Raw genomic sequence first — 25,865 nt, 5'->3', positions numbered from 1 at the left:
GTGTACCAGAGTAATAATGACAGGGTATGCAGTTATCTGTGATGGAACACGCAGATGGAATCATCCCCTCATATGAAGTCAAATAACAAACACAAACACAATGTGCACTGGCACTGCCCTGTCCTTATATCCCTGAGTCTTAGAGTCAGGCACCTGCAGTGACATCACCGGTGGGCATGTTTGGTCATTTCAAACAGGATTTTCTATAGTTATTAGCTTGGAATCACCGTTCATGATGTCATTGGTAGGCAGGTTTCTGATCTGAGGATGCACAATTATGTATTAGTGAGAACCAATTATATGGAGATATTGTTGGAAGCACTCCTTTAAGGCCCCTTATGTGGGGTTTATGTGTCATCCGCACACGCACACACACACACGCACGCACGCACGCACGCACGCACGCACGCACGCACGCACGCACGCACGCACGCACGCACGCACGCACACACACACACACACACACACACACACACACACACACACACACACACACACACACACAGACACACCTAGCACACGCGCACACACACACACACACACACACACCTAGCGCACACGCACGCACACGCACACGCACACGCACACGCACACTCACACTCACACTCACACTCACACTCACACACACACGCCATGGCCTACCCACCCATTCGTGTTTGTTTGAAATCAAAACAATTATATGTATGGGTATAGAGAGGCCACTTTACATTCAGTCTCTGAGGCCGATTCTACAAATGTCTTCCAAATCAGTAGTTCTCAAATTTTTTCGTGTCAAGGACCCCCAAAATGATACTTGTTTGGCTGAGGACCGCCCATCTGTGTTTTTTTTGTGCCAGGGACCCCCAGAATTTTTCAAAATTAAACATTTTTCAAACACTCTCAAGATTTGTTATTATATTATTATTTGAGAACCACTGTTCAAAATCGTAAGAGTTTTTTAAAAACGTATGTTGCTTTATAGCTAAAATCTAAAATGACGAGTTGAATGTGTGTTGTGTGTGCTCAGATATGCGTGCATGTGTGCGTATACTGCCAGGCTTTCATAACTGTCATTGACAGTCTGTACGTTATAGTCTTTGTAATTAAATAACCTACTTTAACAACAACGTCCTTGTTGATAAGTTGATGTGAACGAGATAGAGAGAGAGAGAGAGAGAGAGAGAGAGAGAGAGAGAGACAGACAGAGAGAGAAACAGAGAGAGAGAGAGAGAGAGAGAGAGAGAGAGAGAGAGAGAGAGAGAGAGAGAGAGAGAGAGAGGAACACAGAACATTTATATAACATCCTGTCATCATTTAAGACACAGGAAGTCCAATGACCTACTGAAGATGTTCCATCCCTATGCTCTTTAGATCAGTGCTTTCTCAAACTTTTTTGTGTCAAGGACCCCATATGTTTTTGGACTGAGGCCCCCCATCTGAATATAATTTGTGCCAGGGACCGCAACACAAGATTTGTGTGTTGTGAACTCATTTGGGTGGGGACCCCCTGTAACCCCCTCAAGGACCCCTGAGGATCCCGGACCCCACTTTGAGAACCACTGCTTTAGACAGCTTCAAATGTATTGGTAATATTGATCATCTAATAATTAACTGCATGACATCAATCTGGGATAGGCAGCAAAATCCACAGAAAATGGCAACGGCATGTGTGGTGTGTGTGTGTGTGTGTGTGTGTGTGTGTGTGTGTGTGTGTGTGTGTGTGTGTGTGTGTGTGTGTGTGTGTGTGTGTGTGTGTGTGTGTGTGTGTGTGTGTGTGTGTGTGTGTGTGTGTGTGTGTGTGTGTGTGTGCGTACGTACGTGCGTGTTGTCATTAATGTTGTGCACTTTTAAATGCTGGGTCTGGTGTGATCTCAGTTGTTAGTATTAGTAATGTTATTGTCAGGCACATTAATGTTCTGATTAGTAAACAAATCAATCAATCAATCAATCACGAGACAAGAAAAAGACAAGGAGAGAGATTAGGCCCGGACAGAGTTTTATGGTTCCCTCCTCGAGCTAGCTGGACATTCCTCCTCTTAACGGTTTGTTTAAATACTTCATGTTTGTTGAGAGAGAGAGAGAGAGAGAGAGAGAGAGAGAGAGAGAGAGAGAGAGAGATAATCAATCAATTTCAATCATATGTTTGTCCATGCCACCACAGCAGTGGTTCTCAATCTTCAAGGACCCCCATGGGAGTGTACAGATGAAACGAAATGGACCCGAAAGAATCTGTTTGGTTCTATTTGTACACTCTCAGAATTACAGACCTGTAAGGCAGGGGGTTCGGGGCCCATAGCGGGTCATCAGAGTAACTACAGGGGGGGGGGGGGGGGGGGGGGCAAATCTTTGCATGATACAAGGGACTTTATTTAGTAATTTTTACTTGAACCACTTGAACCCTCGCATCCCTATCAAATCTTTGCATGATACAAGGGACTTTATTTAGTAATTTTTACTTGAACCACTTGAACCCTCGCATCCCTATTCTGGGGTGTACTTTCGCCAAAAATAGCAGATCTACAAGCTCACAACGTGTCTGCTATGCGTTGTGAGCTTGTAGATCGGCTATTTAAGGCAAAGAAGTTGGGGGAAAAAGAACAGGCCAAGTACCGAGCCAATTAACGGTCAAGTTTACAAAGTAGCCTATTGAGGGTTTAAATCGTTAAATGTCTGTAAACACACGCATTTAACATGAATCCAATATGTAGTGGGTGTCCCTGCTTCATATCTCTCTCAGCTAAGGGGTCCTTGGCCTGAAAAACGTTGAAGACCCCTGATGTAAGCTGGTTCCATGTGGAACCCTGTCGAAGGAACCCTGGGGGTCCCTGGACCAAACTTTGAGAATCACGCCACCAGACAACAATGACTTATATTCATATCGACAGCAGCATAGTCATAAAACATCAGCTGGATAAGATATGAGGCCGTATAGGACTCTTATCTTCAACTAAAATGTTAATGATTATGGATCTGATCACTGGCCAACAGTTATTATTATGACAGGGACAAAGACAACATTCTGGTCTCATAAAACAACCCCGACACTCTTTGTTACAATGGTTTATAGGTTATCTGTGTAATTGTGGGTAGGCTACATAATAGCTGATCTGGATAGAGGTTATGTTTCGCTATTTGCACGCAACACGGTGCGGCGAAATATAAAACGCTGCTTGAGCGAAGAAACGAATCAATGCAGTTATATACACAAACACGCGCGCGCGCGTCGTCGCGTGCATTCGTTCTTCACACACGGGCACGGCACGCACACTAGCCTACAACAACTTTCACTGACAACTTTTTTTTCTTTAGAGTATTTCCAATTTACAGTAGCTACTTTTTCTTACTCCACTACAACTCAGGGGCAAATATTGTACTTTTTACTCCACTACAATTATTTGAAAACTTTAGTTACTAGTTACTTTGTAGATTTTGATTATTATTACAAAACATACATTTACCACTTCAGCCATTTCAGCCATTTAAAAATAGCAGATCTATAACAAGCTCACAATGCATAATGCATGTATATTGTGAGGATCTGCTATTTTCAAAAGATTGTTATGCATTGTATTCGTTTGAAAACTTGTGAAATGGGACCTTCTGCATAATGACTACTTTCTACTTTGGGTACTTTAAGTACATTTTGATGCCAATACATTTGTGCTTTAACTCAAGTACATTTTGAATACCAGACTTTTACTTGTAACAGTGTGTTTCAACATGCAGTATCGATACTTTTACTTAAGTAAAAAAATGTAGTAGGCTACTTTTTCCAACATTGTCTTGACCTGCCACATGAATCAACATTTAAATGAACCAAACCTTGATGTGTGTTGCAGAGATGGGACGTCCCGCATGGGAATAGAGGTCCTATAAACTCCCGTTACTTCTCTCCCCGGGTTCCCATGTCTTCTTTCTGCAGCAGTAGAGCCTCTATTCCCCAGGTCCAAGTTCTCTCTCAAACTCAGTGCCAGAACTTCTCTTTCCTCGTCTCTGGAACGATAGACCTGGGCGTTTCTCTGCGATCAAGTTCCCCCCCAAAAAGCCGAAAATGTCTTCGGTTCGACCCGGTTGGATCGATCGCCTCAGTGTTCTGCACTGCAAGAACGATCCCTCCCAACCATAAAGTCCCACTTGGGTTCTTCTATTCTATAAGTCAGATCACTCCAAACACAAAGAGTTTTACTGGCTGCACGAAACGCCAAGTAAAGCAGAGGTTGATCATTACAGGGACTCGCACACAAAACTAGATCTCCAAACGAGATATAAAGATTGATTTTCAGAGAGAGAGAAAGCAGCAGCTGGGCGTTGAAGCTTCCCCCCCACCCCCAAAAAAACCCAGACACCAACAAAAAAGAAAAACAGCCTTTTCTCCTTGTTCCCAAAAAAGAAAAATCCCTTTTTATTCCTGTTTCGGGAAAATGTTTTTTGAGCGGAGCTGGCAGAGGAGAGCAGGAGATTCCAGACCTCTAACAAGGAGAAGGAGAGGACATTCTTCTATCCATCCATCCTCCCCAAGTTAAGAGTTTCTCCTCCTTCTCCTTTCTTCAGCAAAACGCCACAGTGGAGTCAAAGCCAAGTGGACAGAGGAGAAAAAAACCTTCGATGACTAACTTATCTGTTTTCTCTCTCTCTCTGACAAACTAACTTCTCTCTCTCTCTCTCTCTCTCTCTCTCTCTCTCTCTCTCGTCCAACTGGGCGACGGATGGGAGCGCGCCTCATTGACGGAGCTGTTTGCCATCGGCGATCGCGCATGAGAGGAACAGATGTACGAGCACGCGCGCGCGCACAAGAGAGAGAGAGAGAGAGAGAGAGAGAGAGAGAGAGAGAGAGAGAGAGGGGGGGGGGGGGACGTGCAACACAATTTGTCAGTTGTCACTGAAATTTGACTGAATTTTACACATATTGTAATCCGCCATATTTATAATGAGAAAACACTTCTTAAAAGTGCATAAAATAAGTACAAATTAAACTTAAAATCAGTGAAAAAAAAATGGTGACAGGTCTGTCTCACTCAGCACTGTGCGCGTAACTTGCGTAACTAACAAGATGCACCAACAAAGTGTGAAGTAGCCTATAGTCTAGGCCTGGCCTATAGGGAACGGGGTTCGGACAGGCACGCACGCACAGTCTTGTCCCTCTTTTTTCTCTCACTGACTGACAAGCGAGTAGCATACACGCACGCACGCACGCACCGCACGCACGCACCGCACGCACACACACACACACACACACACACACACACACACACACACACACACACACACACACACACACACACACACACACACACACACACACACACACACACACACACACACACACACACACGCAAATCTTTCAAACCTTCCTCTCTCTACCCCTGCTCTCTTCTCTCTCTCTCTCTCTCTCTCTCTCTCTCTCTCTCTCTCTCTCTCTCTCTCTCTCTCTCTCTCTCTCTCTCTCTCTCTCTCTCGCTCTCAGTGAGTGGGGTGTGTGTCATCCACTGCAGGCTATGTATCTGTCTGTGTATGTATGGCGGGCCATTGAGTCATATACCGTCCTAAGCCATATACTTTAGTGGACTGGGGTCCCCCAGGGCTCTATGTTACAGCCCCTACTGTTTTCACTATACAGTACTCCATGTATTTGGCTGCGGACCCCCATCTAAAAATACAGTTTGTGGCAGGGACCTGGCACAAATGATAAATAAAAATAAAACATCTCCAAATGATGTGTCAACTCTGTTAGTAACGTTAGTCTTACAGTTACAGGGGACTCGTAATGTAGACTGTGGGCACCTCATACATAGCGTTACATTTAAATTAATTCAATGTAAGTATTTATGCATCTCAGCTGTCAGGCAGAAACCAATGTGCAAAATAGAAACTTTTCAGGAAAGAAACAACAAAATGCTGCCTCATCACAGTTGGTATATGGTGACTTTATACATTGTCAGATACTTTAAATTAAAGTCTATCTAGTAGTAAAGTGATGATAATATAATGGCACATTAAAGTCTTTAATGTGTCCTTATATTATCATGACTTTACCCAAATACAGCCCAAGTGGAGTTGTAGTGGAGTGTTTTTTGACAAAACAACTATCTGTGGAGATAGTTGTTTTGTCCATCATTGATTAGAATGACAAAGTCAGACGGAAATAAAACCCAAGTTGGAGTTATAGGCAGTGGTGGAAAAAGTACTCAAATTCTTTACTTAAGTAAAAGTACCAATACTGCAATATAAAAATACTCTGTTACAAGTAAAAGTCCAGAATTAAAAATGTAAAGTACAAAAGTATTGGCATCAAAATGTACTTAAAGTACCAAAAGTAAAAGTACTAAATATTTGAAAATAGCCTACGTATAAAATAGGTTTAAAGTGGTTAATGTATGTTTCATTATATCATAATTTATATCTGAAAAGTAACTAATAACTAAAGTTTTCAAGTAATTGTAGTGGAGTAAAAGTACAATATTTGCCTATGAGATGTAGTGGAGTAGAAGTAAAAGTATTGGAAATTGGAAATATTCCAGTAAAGTACAAATACCTCAAAATTGTACTTGAGTACAGTACTAAGTAAATGTACTTTGTTACTTTCCACCACTGGAGTTAGGTGGTTTGAACGGCAGTTTGAGGGTCCAATTGCGTTATCAGGTTTAGTGAGAAGCGCTTTTTTATACTTTTCATTGGTTCAATATTTATAAAACCCAAACACAGATGTACAGTAAAGGGTGTTCAATAGCACTGATTTATCAAAACATTTAGATTTGGTTGGTTTCTGCCCGACAGCGACAATATTCTCATTTGTGTAAATTGCACATGGACTTCATGACCGACGGCCCCCAGGGGCCCCTGGTTTTCCCCCTGTACTGGACAGTGGCCCCACTGGCCCGGTCCATAATCCGCCCATGGTGTAAAGGGGAAAAGGAGGGGGCCTATTATAGAGCCCTGGGGGACTCCAGTCAATACAGTATTATACAGTATATGGTTTAAGTGGTTAAGGGGTAGAGCTGAGTTGACTTTGAAGTGTTTTACATTACAGGGTTGGCAAATGACAACAGCTGTTTAGTCAGTACTTTGTATGCACTCATTACCCTCTTAAGAGGCAAATTCTATACCCTAAAAATATACTCTCAACCTGGAATCCCTATTTTTGGCCAAATCATTTAGTGTATTTTCATGTTTTATTAAATATTAAAGGTTTGCTGTGAATACAGGTCTACCTCTGAGACGTTGACTTGCCCATTGGTTTGCCTTGAGCACAAAAGGATGCACGCACGCACGCACGCACGCACGCACGCACGCACGCACGCACGCACGCACGCACACACGCACACACACACACGCGCACGCACACACACACACACACACACACACACACACACACACACTCACTTTTATTTCACACACAGTGCCAGGGGATGCTAATGACTACTAACAGACGGTAAACACAGCAGGTTGCCACGGGAACCACACAGGAGTTTCACCTTATTAAAGAGCAGCATGGAGGTCAGGTGTTTCCCGGCACACTAATAAACTATGCTGACTCAAACACGACTCATGTTCACACTGTAGACAGTACAACTACAACACTTTACCCTACGTGGGGTTGGTGAAAGGGCCTACTCTGTGTGGAGTTTGCATGTTCTCCCCGTGTCTCCTAGGGTAGTTAATACCCTCACAAAAACATGTAGTAATCCTGGTCACTATACTGCCTCCCCCTGGTCAGCCGGGGCGCCTGATGGAGGAGAAGGGAACTGGTTGGAATAACGTGTTCCTTCCACGCGCTATGTCCAACCAGGGAAACTCCCCCCTGTCGGGTGATAAGAAGCGGCCTGCTTGCTCCTCATGCATTGAAGGAGGCATGAGCTTCAGCTTGGGCTCTCCCTAGGCTGGCAGAGGGTAGGTAGTGCCCAGGATTACATAGGCAATTGGCACTGGGTGAAAAAATGTGGGTTACAAAATCGTGGGACAAAAATTATAAAAAAAAAAAAAAAAAAAAGTACAACTACAACTACAGCTTTCCAGAGGTGGACTTGACTGCACTTGACTTAAGTACAATTTAGAGGTACTAGTACTTTACTGGAGTATTTCCAGTTTTCAATACTTTACTTCTACTCCACTACAGTACATCACCGTCCGTCCATCCATCTTCAGCCGTTTAGCCGGAGTCGGGTCACTACTAGCTACAATAAAACTGAATTGAATGGAATTAAAGTCATACTACTACGTGTAACATTCATTTTAGCAGTCTTTTTGGCGACACTGCGTGTTGCTCCGTTAATTGTCATTACAGCATCTGTCTATACTTGGGGTGTCCAAACTTTTCTTCAAAGGGGGCCATATTTGAAAATGTGAAACGATCTCATGGCTGACTGTACTGTATCTCCTGTCATGCTACGTTTTGGACAATAACACTATCACATTCAATTGCATCACATCACAACAATATTTAACTACAGTGCAATATGAATAGTCTTTTGTAGGCGGTGTAGCTTAATGTAAGCCAGTGGTTCTCAAACTTTTTCATGTGAAGGACCCCCAAATTGACACTTATTAGCCCACGGACCCCTATTTGAAAAGATAAGCCAGGGACCCCAATAAGAGAAGGTTTATACGGCTTTCTAGCAGTGATTCTCAACCATTTTAATGTAAACGACCCCCAGTTTGACATGTATTAGGGCTACGGACCCCCATTTAATGGCATTTACATCTCTAGGACCCGAATTTATATTATAAAATCAATGTTAATTTAACTCTGAGAGTGTACAAATGGAACCAAATGGACCCTAACGGGTCCATTTGGTTCCATTTGTACACTCTCAGAGTTACATAACCATAAGGGTCTATTTGGTTCCCATCCATCTTTTAGCTGGGGACCCCCTGGAACCGCCTCAAGTACCCCTGGGGGTCCCCGTACCCCACTTTGAGAACCAATGATGTAAGCCACTCACCTCAGTGCTGTGCACAAAACCAAATCAATTCATCCTTTTTTCAGGCTTTTTCCACATCCATGCACTGCATTCCAATTATACAGTCCAATAAATTGTCTTTTGTTCAAATAGCAGTGTTACCAAAATGTAACCAGCTGTCAAAAGGTCTCTACACAAATGAAATGAAACAACACAAGGAACAAGTAGTCAGGCCTATCTGCCCTGGTTAAAATCTGCCCCCATGCCACGATTGGCCCTCGGGCCGGACTTTGGCCATGTCTGGACAAAAAAAAAACTAAAAGCACCAGACTGGTGAAAGCCAACTATTTCCCTTATATAGAGCTTATAAGAGCCCAGACCAGACCATCTATTCCAGTGCTGCCAGGCCGTCCAACAGGTCACGATCAGCCTTAGATTAGCCTGACTCATTCCTTTGAAATATGGGATAAATATTTGTCTGATATTTAGTGGTGGAGGAAGTGCACAGATCTGTGACTTAACAACTTAAGCCTGGGAGCCTAATGCACAGGCACAGTACCCGACGGCACAGTTAGCTATAGGGCTGTCACGATTTTAACATTTACATTGACGATTTAATTGTGTTCATGGCATTGAACATATAGGAACATATGAATACATCTTTTATTTCCGTTTGACTTTTAGGTATACGTAATAAAAAAATGCACAGGATAGATATGACAAATAACTTAAATATACAAAGAAATGACACATTTAATAATGTAATACTTTCAAAATATTTTTTTACAACGCGTCATGACACGTTGTGAGCATGTAGATCTGCTATTTCTGCTATTTTGGGAAAATGTATGAACATTTTTCAACATGCAAAATAATTGTGATTATCTCAAATAATTGCGATTTTGTAATAATTATGACAGACCTATGGCTCAATTTGGGAATTGAACCTATCAGTTATAATTCACAATTTAGGCCATGGGTCTTCAACAGACGGTTCGGGGCCCCTAGGAGGTCCTCAGAGTTACTTTAGTCTTTGTCTTAATCTTTGTGCGATAGGATTTGTTTCTTCTTCTTTTCCTTTTTTTTTTACATTAACCAGCTGTAATGTGAATGGCTGACTTTGCAAATTCAGGACTGTGATTGGCTAGCGAAACACATGACACATGTGCAGCCCTATGAATAGCAGTATGGACTTAAAACAAAGCCAATTATTCGTTTTAAGTGAGTCATGTTGTGATGACCACACACCGCCCACTTCACACTGGGTGTGATTTTTTTTATTAGACATGACATCGACAAGACATCAAGTATTCAGGGTTTAAGTGGTGAAATGTATTAAAATACAACATTAACATGAATCCAACACAACGCTACACAACACTGATGATTGTGCTGTCAGACAAGTCTATAGAGCTATGAAATGTATGAAAAGGTTTAATCAGCAAAACAGTTTTATACAATATGTACTGGGCGTGACGGGGGTCCCTACTTTGTCTCAGTCTAGGGGGTCCTTGACCTGAAAAAAACATTGAAGACCCCTTTAGGTATTTAGCAGACGCTCTTATCCAGGGAACTTACAAGTGTGAGATTACAAACTTGTAATTAATTGTAGTTAACAAACAACAAGGTAATAGTCACATAAAACCAGGCTGCATAGAGTGCAGCCTGGTTCCTAATTTCTATACCATTACAACCTTGCAGACGTGGTGCAGATAATGGTGAAATCTTCCTTCTTTTCCTGTTCCATGTCTTTTTTTAAACAACACTTGTTTTATGTGATGCTTGTGTTTTCACAAGCTTGTATGTTTTGTTTCATTCAAATGAGCTATTTATTCCATCTTTTTATAGTACTTGTTTACCCACTTACAGTCTCTTTTTGTATACTTTGTCGTATGACAGTGTTGTGCGAAACTAGCCAGTCTACAAGCTCACACTGCATGAGCTTGTAGATGTACAATTTATTCTCTGAAAGTTTTTGAAACTTTTAGAAATGTTTAGAAAATGTCTTTGAAAATGTTCAACTATAATGACATGCCCAAAAACGTTTGTAGCAAGTAAACTAACTTAAACCAACAAAACTAAACTAATGTAATCACTAATTACAGAAACAATAAAAAATGTATGATCATGCACATCAGTTGATACATAGGCTTGTGTTTCATTTGAGTTCTGACCCCCCCATACAGAAGATTAACTTGTGGTAAAATTAAATACTTTGCATAGCGTTTGATATGTGGTTCAGTTGATAATTACACAGTGCGGCTATGGACATTGAAACACAGTCAACATGCAATTTCTTATGCAACAGCATGGAAACATTGGATTTATGTGTTGAATACCCAATCCCTTGACAATCCTTACAGAAACTTATCTTCCAAAAAGAGACCTCTAGTACTGCTAGTTTTCTATCCTACAGGACCTCTATTACGGCTGGTCTTCCATTTAACCAGGACCACTAGGTACTGTAGATAGATAATTTATTTGTCCTTTCATTTCATTTTCATTTCATTTTGCTCCTCTCCTACTGTTGGGTTTCTATCCTACCAGGACCTCTAGTACTGCTGGTTTTCTATCCTACCAGGACCTCTAGTACTGCTGATTTTCTATCCTACCAGGACCTCTAGTACTGCTGATTTTCTATCCTACCAGGACCTCTAGTACTGCTGGTTTTCTATCCTACCAGGACCTCTAGTACTGCTGGTTTTCTATCAGGACCTCTAGTACTGCTGGTTTTCTATCCTATCAGGACCTCTAGTACTGCTGGTTTTCTATCCTATCAAGACCTCTAGTACTGCTGGTTTTCTATCCTATCAGGACCTCTAGTACTGCTGGTTTTCTATCCTATCAGGACCTCTAGTACTGCTGGTTTTCTATCCTATCAGGACCTCTAGTACTGCTGGTTTTCTATCCTATCAGGACCTCTAGTACTGCTGGTTTTCTATCCTATCAAGACCTCTAGTACTGCTGGTTTTCTATCCTATCAGGACCTCTAGTACTGCTGGTTTTCTATCCTATCAGGACCTCTAGTACTGCTGGTTTTCTATCCTACCAGGACCTCTAGTACTGCTGGTAGTCTATCCTACCAGGACCTCTAGTACTGCTTGTATTCAATCTTAGCAGAGCACAGTTGTATTTAGACTCCACTAAATATCACATCACATAGCAGTTAGTGATCTGTTAGAAAGATTTATAATGCAGTCTGCTCCAGTCTCATCAAGTCTAATAGCGCAGTATAAATTAAAGGGCATGTTTGATGGACTTACGACCACATATTCATCTAAAAACCCATTTGGCTGTCATGATATCCATGGTCTACAGATCACCCCCACTAACCGGTTTAATACATGTCTGACATTCCATCAAACCCAGTGCTTGCGTGTGTGTGTGTGTGTGTGTGTGTGTGTGCGTGCGTCTGACTGTCCTTCTTCTTTCTGTCTGTCTTGGACATTGGACATTGGACATTGCCGTTTCTTTTTCTTTCACTGTCCTGCCATCAAAACACAATCTGGGTCTATAGCTCTTACTGTAAACATCCAATCTACAAGCTCACAATGTGGTCGACTCTTTTCGCTGTTTTGGGATTTTATGATCTTAGAAACATTTAGAAAATGTTCACCCACGATGACATGCCCAACATAGGGATGCCAGGTTGGAGGTGCTTATCCACATGAACCTTCAACGTAAATAGGCGAACCTTCGGCAAAAAATAAAGAGTAGCACAGAGCAATGCAGAGAGAGAGAGAGAGAGAGAGAGAGAGAGAGAGAGAGAGAGAGAGAGAGAGGGGGGGGGGAGGGAGGGAGAGAGATGTGCTGGGAGGGGGGGAGGGATAGACCCACAGACAGACAGACAGACAGACAGACAGACAGACAGACAGACAGACAGACAGACACTAGACTAGAGAAACATTCCAGTGTTACAGTTGTTAAGACCCGATGTTTTAACAGTCTGGCCCAGTCACAGCTTTATGCTGAGAGAGCAAACTTGCAACTCTGAAAGACACTCTCGCACACGCACACACACACACACACACACACACACACACACACACACACACACACACACACACACACACACACACACACACACACACACACATGCGTGCGTGTGTGAGTCACTTGGTTTCCAGACATAATATGCAATGACAGAGGCCGAGAGTTCACTCTCAAGCAGAAAAAAAACAATGGGACTTTATTACTGAAGTAAATTCACCCAATATGATCTTGCCTTTTGTTCTCGTGTTGACTCGTCTCGTCTTATACAGACTTTAAAACTCACGACTTGTTTGAAATCAGAACTGATTATGGAATGGGTTTTCATCACGCATAAGGAGACATTTCACAGATTCCCTTTCTCTGTAAATAAGAAACACACACTACAAGATTGAAACATTAAACTGAATGACAAAGCTATACAATACCATACATGACCATGGGAAGGCAGCGTGAAGAGTGAAATAAATAAATGAGTGAATGTCATCAAAGACACTCACAACCCCAGCCACGACCTTCACCTGAACTTCTTCCTTTCTTGACCCACCTAATCAACACATCTCTGACGTCTGGTTGCTTTCCCTCTGCTTTCAAGACTGCCAGAGTCACCCCCCTCCTGAAGAAAACGACACTTTACCCCTCTGACATCAAGAACTACAGAACGGTTTCCATTCTATCCTTCCTATCTAAAACTCTTGAACGTGCTGTCTTCAACCAACTGTCCTCGTACCTCCACCAGAACAACCTCCTGGACGACCACCAGTCTGGGTTCAAAGTGGGTCACTCGACCGAGACTGCCCTCCTGGCAGTGACGGAGTCGCTCTACCACTAGAGCATGCTATTTGTCTCATCTGTTTAAGAAAGTAGGTAGCTGATATATTGCACTTTTACCTTAGCGCTAGGTATACTCTTAGTTGCTTGTTTTAGAAGAGAATGCACTTAAGACTTCTGGTGATTAGTAGTTTCGTTCCCTACCTATGTTGAATGCACTTATTGTAAGTCGCTTTGGATAAAAGCGTCTGCTAAATGACTGTAATGTAATGTAATACAATAATATTTGAATAGCTTTATTTTCTGATAGTACTGCTATAGAGTGTTTGTTCACTAACAGTGGTCGTTTTCAGGTTGGGATAACAATATCATCCAATCCGAAGAGAGAAGTCATACCTGATACAGAATAAACAAGTGAAATTGGAAGTGATGGAAAAAATAAATAAGAATCAAGCTTATTAATGGGTTCTTTCTCCTGATTGGATGAAATTGGCAACACACCAGAAAATGTATTTTCTTTTTATTGAAGAGCTGGAGAGACAGGGATACCCCTGTTACTGAACAAACACTCTATAGCAATGAGTTCTTCTATCAGAATATAAAGTAGAACTTTAACAAAAACATTTGTTTTAACAAAAAAAAAATACTGATGAATTTATTGTGCAGTGATTTTGCCATATATCCTGGTCCATATTCAGACCCGTGGAACTTTTAATGTGTGCTACAATCCATAGCCTACTGGGCGAACCAAATTGCCGTTCTCTGTGGAAAGCTCTGCATGGTGTTCAGATTATTTCACCAGCACTTCAAGACTTGTGACGGCTGATGGGCATTTTGATTACTTTTAAGGAATTGTCGCTTTTGACTTCATTCAGAGGCCTACTACATCGAAAAAGAACCATGCTGTTATTATCTCTGCCAGGTCGGAACAGCGGCCAGGGACGGGATTTATGTTTTCGCCCCTGTCCGTCTGTGTGTGTGTGAGAGAGAGAATATGAGCAGCTAATCAGAGGCTCCGTTGGACCGATCGGCATAAAACTTTGCAAGCACACTCCCATGCAACCAAGGAAGAACCTCCACCCCAAATGTTTCAAACTGGCCTCATGGTGGCACTATAACAGACTGCCTCACATTTTGGCCCATAACTCTTAAACCGTACGTCGTACAAATAACATTTTCAATATTCAGATTTTTCATATTCCATTTCAATTGGCTATGACTGCCTTCCGAAGTTTGCGGGAGGGGCCCGTTTTGGCCAGGATGCCCAAATCATGAACACACCATCCAATCTGCCCCACATTTAAATCACACATTGAGGGGCTTCTAAAAATCTCCAAACACCTTTTTTTAGCCAGAGCCATAAGCTGTGGCTCTGAAATGGTAGAACCAAAATATTTCGCTTACACCCGAGTGCACCACAAATGTTACAATGACTGTCATAAAAGGGTTTTGATACTCCATAGGGCTTGCCTGTAATTGCCTTCACAAATGTGTTACACAAATCACAAATTGTGTACAAAAACAAAACCCATACCTCATGAACGCAACATCCAATCATACCCCAAATGGAATCGCTTGTTGAAGGGCCTCTACAGAACGCACCTCCATAACTGATTTCACTTCCACCCATAGGGAACATCATGGATGCGAACAGTTGCACTGTCTAAATACTAACAATTTCCCACTGCAGCGTCCTCGTGTCCCAGGGACGTGCACAGATAGACTCTAGGTGGTGCTAGAGCACCTGCCCTCTTGACCAGAAGTGCCCTTTTGGAAAAAAAGAAAAAAAAGCGTTTTTTTTTTTAGTTTACAGGAGGGGTCTTCAACAGGGGGGTCCTCAGAGTTACTACAGGGGGTCCGCCAAATCTTTATGTGATATGATTTTTCTTTTTACCATAACCACTCGAAACCTAGCATCCCTTTTTTTGAGGAGAACTTTAGCCAAAAATAGCAGATCTACAAGCCTGTGGGCTTGTAGATCGGCTATTTTTGGCAAAGAGGTATCGGTGTAGAGGGAAAAAAGAGCAGACCAAGTAAACACATTTTTTTTTTACTTGAGAACCTGCCCCTCAAAATGTCTGTGCACGCCACTGTCGTGTCCTGACGGCTAGCCCCATGACAGAGCCCTGCAGGCAACCCGGCCTGGTGGAGATCTGCGTGTGTGTGTGTGTGTGTGTGTGTGTGTGTGTGTGTGTGTGTGTGTGTTCGTGTAACTCCAAATGGACCCGTAAGTAGGCCAACAGTCTCAGAGTGAAATTAATAATGAGTATTTTACTGTGTACTATAATGAAGCATATTTAGTTCAAAATAACCAAATCATTTGCTGGTCGCTCATCACCGGTGGCTTCCATGGCTTAGATCTGCTTACAGACAAGTATGAAGTCACCATATTGATATTACATTTCTGCTCCTATAGCTAATAACCAACCACATTTCTGCTGATAATGACACACCAGCAGCCATCTTGGCTCCGCTTACCTTGTCATTACTGGGAAACTGAGAAACCGACAACAGGCCCACTCCACAGAGAGAGAGAGAGAGAGAGAGAGAGAGAGAGAGAGAGAGAGAGAGAGAGAGAGAGAGAGAGAGAGAGAGAGACAGAGAGCTGCACGTGTGAGTAGTAGGGCGATATGCACTCAGTAGGATATTACAAATATTTAGGGCGATATGCACTCAGCAACAGAAGGATATTACAAATATTTTCACAATATTCAAGACACTAAAAGGTTTGTTTCAGTTCAACTTCTCGAAACCTTGTAGTCCTGCCATAGCATGTGATGAATGGGGAGTAGTTGACTACAGTTTGCAGTAGCTTGGTGGTAGTTCAATAACCTTCACGTGAGAGTGTCGGGGGCAGACACTCGCAGACAAACGTAGTGTTTAATAATGAAATGAAATAGCGCCCGCTGGCCTAGCGGTCAAGGCGCATACCACATAGGCGCTATTGCCTAATGACAGCGTGTTCGCGTCCCGATGGCCTTTGCTGCGTGTCACTCCCTGTTTCCTGTCTATCTCCACTGTCCACTAGCAATAAAGGCAGAAAAAGACCAAAAAATATCTTTAAAAAAAAGATAATGATATGAAATTGTCAAAAAAAACATTTATGTGGAACTTTAGTTTAATAGAAAAGGTATGACTTAAAAATAATGAGGCAATGGATTTGTTAGAATTTTGCGCGCAATGCACAATGATTAATATGATAATATAATATTAATATAAGCAAAGACGTAAAAGAAAGAAAGAAAGGACGCTATTGTCAATTGTTTAATAGTCTTAATAATTAATAAAGAGTAACCTGATTTACTTTGTCTTGCGCTGAAAACAGCTGCTATACTATACAAGCTCACAATGTGTTGCATCGTGTCGTAAACCCTGTTTTCTTAGTTGACCAGGGCCCCACATGGCTCTATACTAGGCCCCTTCCTATTCTTTCCCGTCTACACCAAATATCTTCGGCGAAAAAAGCTGATGTACAAGTTCACAACGAATGTTCTAGCCCAGAATAGGGAGGCTATAAGGCTCATGTGGTTAAAGGTGGGTTTGAGGGTGAAATGTTCAGAGGTAGGCGCTCGCCCGGTTGGCGCAGCGGTTACGTTGCTGCCCACCACCACCACCACTGTCTGGGGGTTCGAATCCACCACGGTGCGTATGGCTTTGACGAGCGTCTACTCTATACGAACACAATTGGCCCGTGTTCTGTGTAGGGAGGAAATAATTGCCACAACAACTAAATCGGAGAGAAAAAGGGGTTTAAAGGCTTGTCATGCTTTCACTTTACAGGTAGAGAATGCAAGAGGAGGTTGGATAAAAAGGAAGAGATGAGAAAGAGATGGAAATGGAAAACATAGAGCCATAGAGAGAGAGAGAACAGATACTATGATAGATGAGAGCAGAGGCTGAGGGTGACAGTGAACGAGTTTTACAGACTTCAGTAGCTAAGAAAACAACTGGATATATCATCATGAGGAGAGAGAGAGAGAGAGAGAGAGAGAGAGAGAGAGAGAGAGAGAGAGAGAGAGAGAGAGAGAGAGAGAGAGAGAGAGCTATGTTGTGGTATTTCTAGTCTCCTACATCAGGGGATCAGAAACCTTTTCAGCTCAAAACCCCAAAGGAGAAATGATGTCTCCCCTGGACCCAAACTTACCGTAAGTTGATCTATAGCTGATCTACAATATCACAACATGCCACATGAGCTTGTACAGTAGATCTACTATTTTCACTACATTTGGGGAAATCGTTTTATGGAAAATGTATGAATTCTTTTAACTTCTTTATTATTATTTTTTTAATAAATGAAATGATGATAATGAACACACAGTACTGTTAGGTTTTTTTTTTCCTGTTGATTTTGCTATTTTTGAGTGGTGCCAACCACTCCTACATTTGACTTTGTCCGTGTGTCCGTATGTCCGTCCGTCCGTATGTCCGTCCGTATGTTTGAGCACGGCTGATTGGTCAAGCTTCACGTGACACGTGACAAATATTGTTGCTAATTGCAACACAAGGATGCAACCAACACTTTCAAAGGCACCACTCTCTTCACACTGGGTGTGATTTTTTATTAAGAAGAAACCCTGTACTGGATCCGCGGATCCGGATCTTCAAATGGTAAAAAAAACAAAAAAACAGTACTGGGTTTGGTGATGTTCTAATCTATATTATCTGAATCAGCTTTGTTTGTGTTCGTTTATGTGCTAAAAGAGTGTGACTTTGAGAGCTGTTTTTATGTAAGTCAATGAGGAGCAAATTTTGAATTATCAATTTCTAATCAATGGAGCAATTGTTTTTGATTTCCTGTCACATCATGGCAAGGTAACTACACAACCCAAACCTCAAACCAGTCTCTCTATCATAGGTCTCTGTTTGAAAGCGCCTATAGTAGACAGTACTCTGCATGACTCTATGATGCCATCAAGTGGGGAAAATGAAAACATTTCACCTGTCTTGCATGTAGGCCTATCTTGCAGGGTCAGTGCCAAAAAAGTGCTGGTTTTCCTATAATGTGCAGTCCGTTTGACTAGAGCTCTTTTTAGAAGTGAGGACAGATGAATGCACGCCCGCAACATGAACATTTATGCACACGCAATATGACAAGACCAGGAGACCTGGTTCTGCCAGACCCGGCAGATGCCCATGCGTCTATGCCCATATATGGACGAAAGGGGGACAGACTTTTATAAGCCGGGCTTCACATGACGTGTCAGCCTGTGTATGCCCATATATGGACGAAAGGGGGACAGACTTTTATGGCTGGGGCCTAAGGACAAAGGGGGCATGCCCATGTATGGAGAAAACAGGTACAAAACATGCCCATGTATGGATGAAAGGGGGACATACGTTTATGGTTGGGGCCTAAGGACAAAGGGGGCATGCCCATGTATGGAGAAAACGGGTACAAAACATGCCCATGTATGGACGAAAGGGGGACATACGTTTATGGTTGGGGCCTAAGGACAAAGTGACCATGCCCATGTATGGAGAAAACAGGTACAAAGCCTCATGTAAGCCAGACCCCTTGGGTCTGGCAACAAAAACATTATGCATGCACAATATGAAAAGATTGTGATAGTGCACCCTGGCAAATATGAAAATATTTCATTACATCATTATGAATAGCATATGAATTGCACAAATACATTTTAATGACAAAGTCTTATGGTAGAAGGGTGCAATTTGTGACAACGCACAGGGCAGTTTTGTGTTTTGTAGCCTACATTTGTATATGTAAAAGTAGCACTAATAAAAACTGCTTCAACTGCTTCTCATTTATTTGGGATACTTTATTAATTAGACTGCTATTCTTTATTAGACAGCTGTGCTCACAAGGCAAGCTCTTCAGATGGGGGGTTATTCCTATCAATAAACTGTGTAAAGCATTCAGGCCATTCAGTCGACTTTTAAAATAATTGAATACATATGAATGGTAAATGAATATGGTAGAACAACGCTTCAATTTTCAAAGAAGCACAGTTGCTTTGTTTCTTGTAGCCTTTGTTTATATGTGAAGGTAGAACTAATACAAACTGCTTCAACTGCTTCTCATTTATTTGGGATACTTATTTATTCGACTGATAATCTTTATTAGACTGCTCACATAAGCTCTTCAGATGGGGATTATTCCTATCGGTAAAACTGTGTAAAAGTATTCAGGCCAAATACGAAATAACACATTTTAATAATGTCTTAATGTTATGTTATTAGGCTACTACTTAAAAATGTATAAACAAATCAGACAAGAGTTTGGCTGGACTCTGCCTCAAGCTACACCCATTATGTAATGACCAGCTGTTTCAACCAGCTAACATCGATTTGAGATTTGTTTTCTGGTCTACACAAGGTTGGTCTTGTTTGGGTGACCTTTAAAACACACTTCTCCCTTTTTATGCTTGTTCCTCAAATGTATTTCTTTTTTACAATGTTTTATTTGTCTTGTTTTCTACATGTGTATTTTATGTGTAAAGCACTTTGTAAGTGTTTATACAAGTAAACTTTATTGGGGCGGTGTAACCGCCCCCTATAAGTGAGGTTTGGACACTGACCAATCCTGCACCGTGATTGGCCAATAGTCTACAACGCAGTCTACAACGCTAACCCTTCCACAGTCAATGCAAATCTATACTTTTGCAAAGTCAGCCAATCACATTACAGCTAGTGTCATCACCACTAGCTGACTTTGCAAATTCAGGACTGTGATTGGCTAGCGAAACACATGTGCAGCCCTATGAATAGCAGTATGTTTTTTTTTAAGTGGATCACTTCCATCACTGTGATGACCACTGTGTTCACACTGGGTGTGATTTTTTTTTAAATTATTATCAATATTATAGCCTGGAGGTAACACGTGTGGACAATGGGCCCACATTTGATACAATTTTAATCATTCATCCCTGGGACCCCAATCACTCTAAAGTCCTCAGTGCTTATTTAACTCTGAGAATGTACAAATGGAACCAAATGGACCCGGAAGCTCACAACCCGCAAAGGTCCATTTGGTGCCATTTGAACATTCTCAGAGTTACAGATCCAAGTGTCCATTTGGACCCCGGCCCGGTGGTCCGCGGACCAGCAATTGAGATACAGTGGGTTAAAAGAAATAAACCATTAACACACACTTTACACACAAACACACACATTGTACGACACATAGTAGTAGTTTTTTTCCAGTAGTTTTTTGTTTGCAACTGCACACTACATCCTGAGTCTTCACCCTCTGGCTTTGAGGTCTGTGGCTGCATCAGACATCCTCCTACCAGTTTCTGAGGATGAAAATCACAAAGCTTGAATGAGGACAAAATGAATAAGACAGCCTAAAACGTAACCTCATTATACAACACACGAACATCGACATTGCTACCTGTTTGTTGACCTCGTGTCGTGTGAGCAGGCTTTCTGCTGTGTTGCAAGCTGCTCAAGGAGCTCGGGTTGTGGTGATCAGGAATCTGGATGTCTTTCATTCATGTTTGTCACCTTATAGCACCGATAGCACCTTTAGCACCCCTGTTGGAAACAAGTATTGAAGCAAAAACAAAAAAAAATGGTTTAGTTGGTAGAACTTGATCTGCTCATGTCCTCATGTAACACTGTTCTCTGCAAAGCAACAATCTAATACAACCATATAACTTATAATGAAAACTCACATTTCATCCCACATTTGAGACTTATATTCTTAAGTGGACTTACCGTCTAGGCACATACTTATGGAGATTTTGAAGAGAGCTAGGCAACTTTATTTATGTAGTTTATGTTTTTTTGCAGGCAGCAGGAAACCTAAGAAGGAAATCATGTAGGTGTATTTTTGCATATACAAAACATAAATGTGAAATACAGTACAGGTCTTTGGTATGTGACAGCTGAATAGTGTGTGTAAGTGAGTGAGGTGGCATAGGTCATTACTGCGTCCAAGGACAAAATCTTAGTCTTCAACAACGATGAAACTATGATTAGTGAAGAGCCCAAATTGGAATGAAAACTGTTAATAAATACTGTATATAATAATAATAATGATAATTTGGGGAACTCTAATTGGGTCCCAGCCAGGCGGTCACCTACCTTGCCTGATGGGTAAGGCTGCACCTCCAGTGGTGGACCCCTGGCAGTGCAGCACGCTTAGCGCATGCAGGGCATGGGGCGCAGATTTTAATTTAATTAATAAAGATGATGATGTGGCTGTACTGTAGAATTGACTGCATGGATGCAAGGATTTACTTTGTCTCCATAGCTCCTGTATATGCTGATTGGACCTGATTACTGCTGCACTATGTGGTGTTTTTGGGCTGTATTCCGAGAGAGACAAGAATGATGCATTGATGCATGACATAAAATGTAAAAAAAAAAAAACACAATCTATAACAATGTTATTACCTAGTATTTCTCTCTCTCCACCCGCCCTCTCTATTGAGTGGCCGCTGACTGTCAGGATGCAGCATAAAATGTTGTGATGCCGCATTCCTTTAAATCGTGCGATGTACTTCATTAATCACTCAGTTTCCCCTTAAGGCTTTCAGAAAGAAAATGTTGGCCACTCCACATGGGTGTGAACAAGTTATTCCTTGTTCTTCCATGTGTCCAAGTCTATCAGTCCAAGTTATTCATTGCTCTTCTGCAACTATGCCTAAACCCAACTTTAATCCTAACCTTTAACCTCACTAAACTTTGGCAAAACTCAACCTTAATCGTAAACATAACCTAACAAAACTATGACTAAACCTAACCTTATGTTAGGGTCAAACCTAAACTTGACCCTAACAACTCACACTAACCTCACATCTTTTGGACTACTGGGATGTCAGAATAATGGGCAGCCCCCTCTGTGACTCGAGTGTTGTTTCTGGGCTGTGGTATACTAAAAGGGAGAAACAATGATATATGAAACACAACAACATGAAAAACAGAATCTACTATAAAACAATGTTATTACCTCGTCTCTCCCTCTCTCTCTCCACACCCTCTCTCTCTAAAATAGCTGCTGGCTGTCAGGATACATTCCTTTAAAGGGATTCTAGGCAACATTAAGCCTAAAATAAAAATAAAAATAAAAGATATATATATATTGCATTTTTTCCCCTCTATCAGCCACTATATAATGATGCTGGGGTGTTTTCCTGCATTGAAACAGTCCTCTTTCTGAAATCCGTATTTTCCCTACTGTTTATGTTTGTCCGGGTCGTAAATTAACGCACGCATGTGCGCGTCCGTGCGCATCCGTGTCCGTGTGAACTATTTACTTCCGGTTTTAAAACGCTCTCAAACTTCGTTTTTGAGGCACAGAATTTACTTTTAAGATAGCGTTTGGATAGAATTTAGTTGTTTAACTTCATATATGTGGTCAATTTATCATGAAAGAGCCTATTTAAAAATACAAATTCAGAGAACCAGCAGGGGCGGGCAGTTCCGCGAATTATATCCGAATAAAGCAACCTATTTTCGGCATGGCCCCTTCAGAAGTCCCATTAGCTCTATGGAAGTCCCTCCTGCGTCACCCCCTGGTGGTCGGGGGAAAGAACTGCTGGAGGCGCAGTGTTTGTTTATTTCTGACTCGCCGTCAATGCCTTTAAATCCTGCCATGCACAATTATGTACTCACTCATCAGTCATCACCACGTACGTGTCTGTTTTTTATTTGAGATTTCCCCATTGTTCTATTGGCATACCTTACAACCCACTGAAATCACAGTAACGTTCCAAGACATTCACATCAACTGTTCACCTTAATGAAAAACGGAACTATTGGAACTACTTTGCCAAAGTTTTTTTTTTGTTTTTGTGCTGTAGAACTTGATTTCCTCCAGTATAATAAACCCTCACCCACCTGTGTAACTTGCATGCCAGGAGTGGGCTTACAATCTATGTACATAATTATACATAATTATATAGGCCATGTAATTCATAAACTTCCTACCTTATTTCATGCAGTTTTTGCTTTCCTTTTTTTCAGTCAGTAGGAAACCTGAGAAGGAAAGTATGGATTAGGGTTATGATTAGGCTTGGGGTTAGGATTAGGCTTGGGGTTAGGGTTAGGGTTGGGGTTAAGTTTGCGGTTAGGGTCAAGATTAGGCTTGGGGTTAGGGTTTGTTTTGAGGGAAGGTAGGACTTCAGGATTGAGAGACTCCTATTGGGTGCCGTGGCAGTAGTTCGACGGCCCATTGTTCTGAAGAACCATTGGTCGAGTCTGACAACACTCGCTAACCTTAACCCATACCATATAACCTCACAGAATATATGCCTAAACCTAATGTTAACCCTAACCTTATACAGTATAAACTATGCCTAAAACTAATGTTAACCCTAACCTTATACAGTATAAATTATGCCTAAACCTAATGTTAACCCTAACCTTATACAGTATAAAATATGCCTAAACTTAACCGCAAGGACTTTTTTGGACGGACCTTTTCGACAAAGTATTATTAAATGTAATTGTGCTGTTTACATTTTTTTGCCTAATAAAATATTCAATCAATCAATCAACCTCACACTAATGTAACATTTGTCAGACTATTGAGGCGTGGGACTAATGGGGAGCCCCCGATGTGTCTCCCTTTGTAAACATGAGACTCCTTTTTGTCCAGGGCAGCAAACAGCAGGGCAAAAGTGAAAGAACACTATACTACTGTGGAAAGAGCGCCAACATTTTGAAACATTGATGTCATTTAGCTGCACACAAATCCAGACCAACCAGGGTTTCCGCAAGGTATTTATTTTGCCGGCCAACACCAACGACACAATTCTATTTTACTGACCAAAAGTTAAATTAATCGGACATAATGTAAAACATATCAAGTGCATTTTTGCAGATGTGTGCACCACTACACTGATTCGCTACACCCTTGTTACTGTAGTGCAGCACTACTTTCCACTACTATCACAGATGCACTGAGCTGTTCCTGCGTTTCTCGGGAGGCATGCGTTAATCCGACAGACCTTTTCTCCGACTATGTGGCATCCGTGTGCGGTTAGGGTTAGGGTGCGGGTTTGGTTCGGGTTTACTGTTTAATGTCGGAGCACTGCGCTGTCGGAGGAATGCGCTGTCGGACTAACGTATTGCACCCGCGTTTCCTAAAGCATAATCTATCTACTCCATCATGCAGAGGTGTCACTCGCCCCCAAAATCCTGAGTAGTCAGGACAGACATGCGATGCACTATATCTACTTACACTACATTGTGTGGTGTACAGTAGGCTACAAGGCTTGTAGATCTGTTCGTTTTGGTATGCAACACCGTGATGACCGTGATACTACAGAGTATAAACCAACTAGGCTGAGCATGTTTCGGGCTTTGCATCTCATTCAACCCTTAGTAGCATACATAATTAGCTTTTGTTTTTGTTAGTCATGTTTACCATTTGTTTCATGATGCCAAGGAAGTAACTTGCCTGCAATGTTTCACCAAGCAGCTTCCATCACTTTGCTCCTGTAACTCTCTCTTCATGACAGTCACTGTGCATGTCAGTCCCAAAGTCTGAGGCTTTTAGCAACTAGCTTATTGCAACAAATTGACAAATTATATAATTTTGTGGCATATTGTAAAACTTTGAGCTGCTATATGAATAGCCTATATCTGAAGATGACACCTTTGTATTCATAATTTATTGTAGCTATATGCTGTGATACAGCCTTTGTGTGTCTGTACGTGGGGCAGTCGGCTCACATATTGATGATTCACCAGATAATGTATGCCCAACATTCTTATTTTTTACAGTTTAAAATCTTAAATGGTGTGTCACTTTATTTAAAAACCAATTAATAATTGCAATTATTATTACAATAATTTAAACAATAAATACAATTTTACAAAGCGGACACAGTGGCTGGGAATATTAATAGTTAAGGGCTAATTATGATTTAACGGAAACCTTGCCTCCAAGTAAATCGGAAATATCGTTCTCCATAGCTTGGACCAGAATCTGTGGGTCACGACATCCAGAGGGGGTTGATAATTAGGGGGATCACCAGATCTCAAATTGTTAAGAAAGGGGAAAAAAAAGAAAAGCAAAAACCCTTAAAAATTTGTATTATGTCATTAATAACTATTATTGGACCGTGCCCTTTGGGCACAGGTCCAATAATAATGGCCTACTCAGGGCCGATCGGGAATACACACCCCACCCATTGTGCAATACCCCTGCGTCGGATGTACTTGTATCTGTGGTCAACTACACACGCATCACACTACCATAGAAAACACTGTTGTTCTTTAGATGCCTCATATATTGATAATTGTGGATTCTTA

General features: G+C 41.6%; 2 protein-coding genes across 2 annotated transcripts in view; one reads left to right on the top strand and one right to left on the bottom strand.

The window, feature by feature from the left end:
* The window catches only part of LOC311050092 (uncharacterized protein), a 121,139-nt gene extending 117,073 nt beyond the window's left edge, over positions 1-4,066 (bottom strand). Inside the window, exon 1 of the mRNA XM_084064058.1 lies at positions 3,802-4,066. The gene's annotated coding sequence lies outside the window, so the exon portion shown is untranslated. The remainder of the gene's footprint in view (positions 1-3,801) is intronic.
* The window catches only part of triap1 (TP53 regulated inhibitor of apoptosis 1), a 311,612-nt gene that overhangs the window by 158,420 nt on the left and 127,327 nt on the right, over positions 1-25,865 (top strand). The window lies entirely within an intron of this gene.

This window comes from Gymnoscopelus microlampas (genome assembly GCF_963454915.1).
Source record: "Gymnoscopelus microlampas genome assembly, chromosome: 8".
In the NCBI taxonomy this organism is placed as follows: domain Eukaryota; kingdom Metazoa; phylum Chordata; class Actinopteri; order Myctophiformes; family Myctophidae; genus Gymnoscopelus; species Gymnoscopelus microlampas.
Note: the sequence above shows the minus strand (reverse complement) of the source record. Positions and strands in the feature narration are given on the sequence as shown.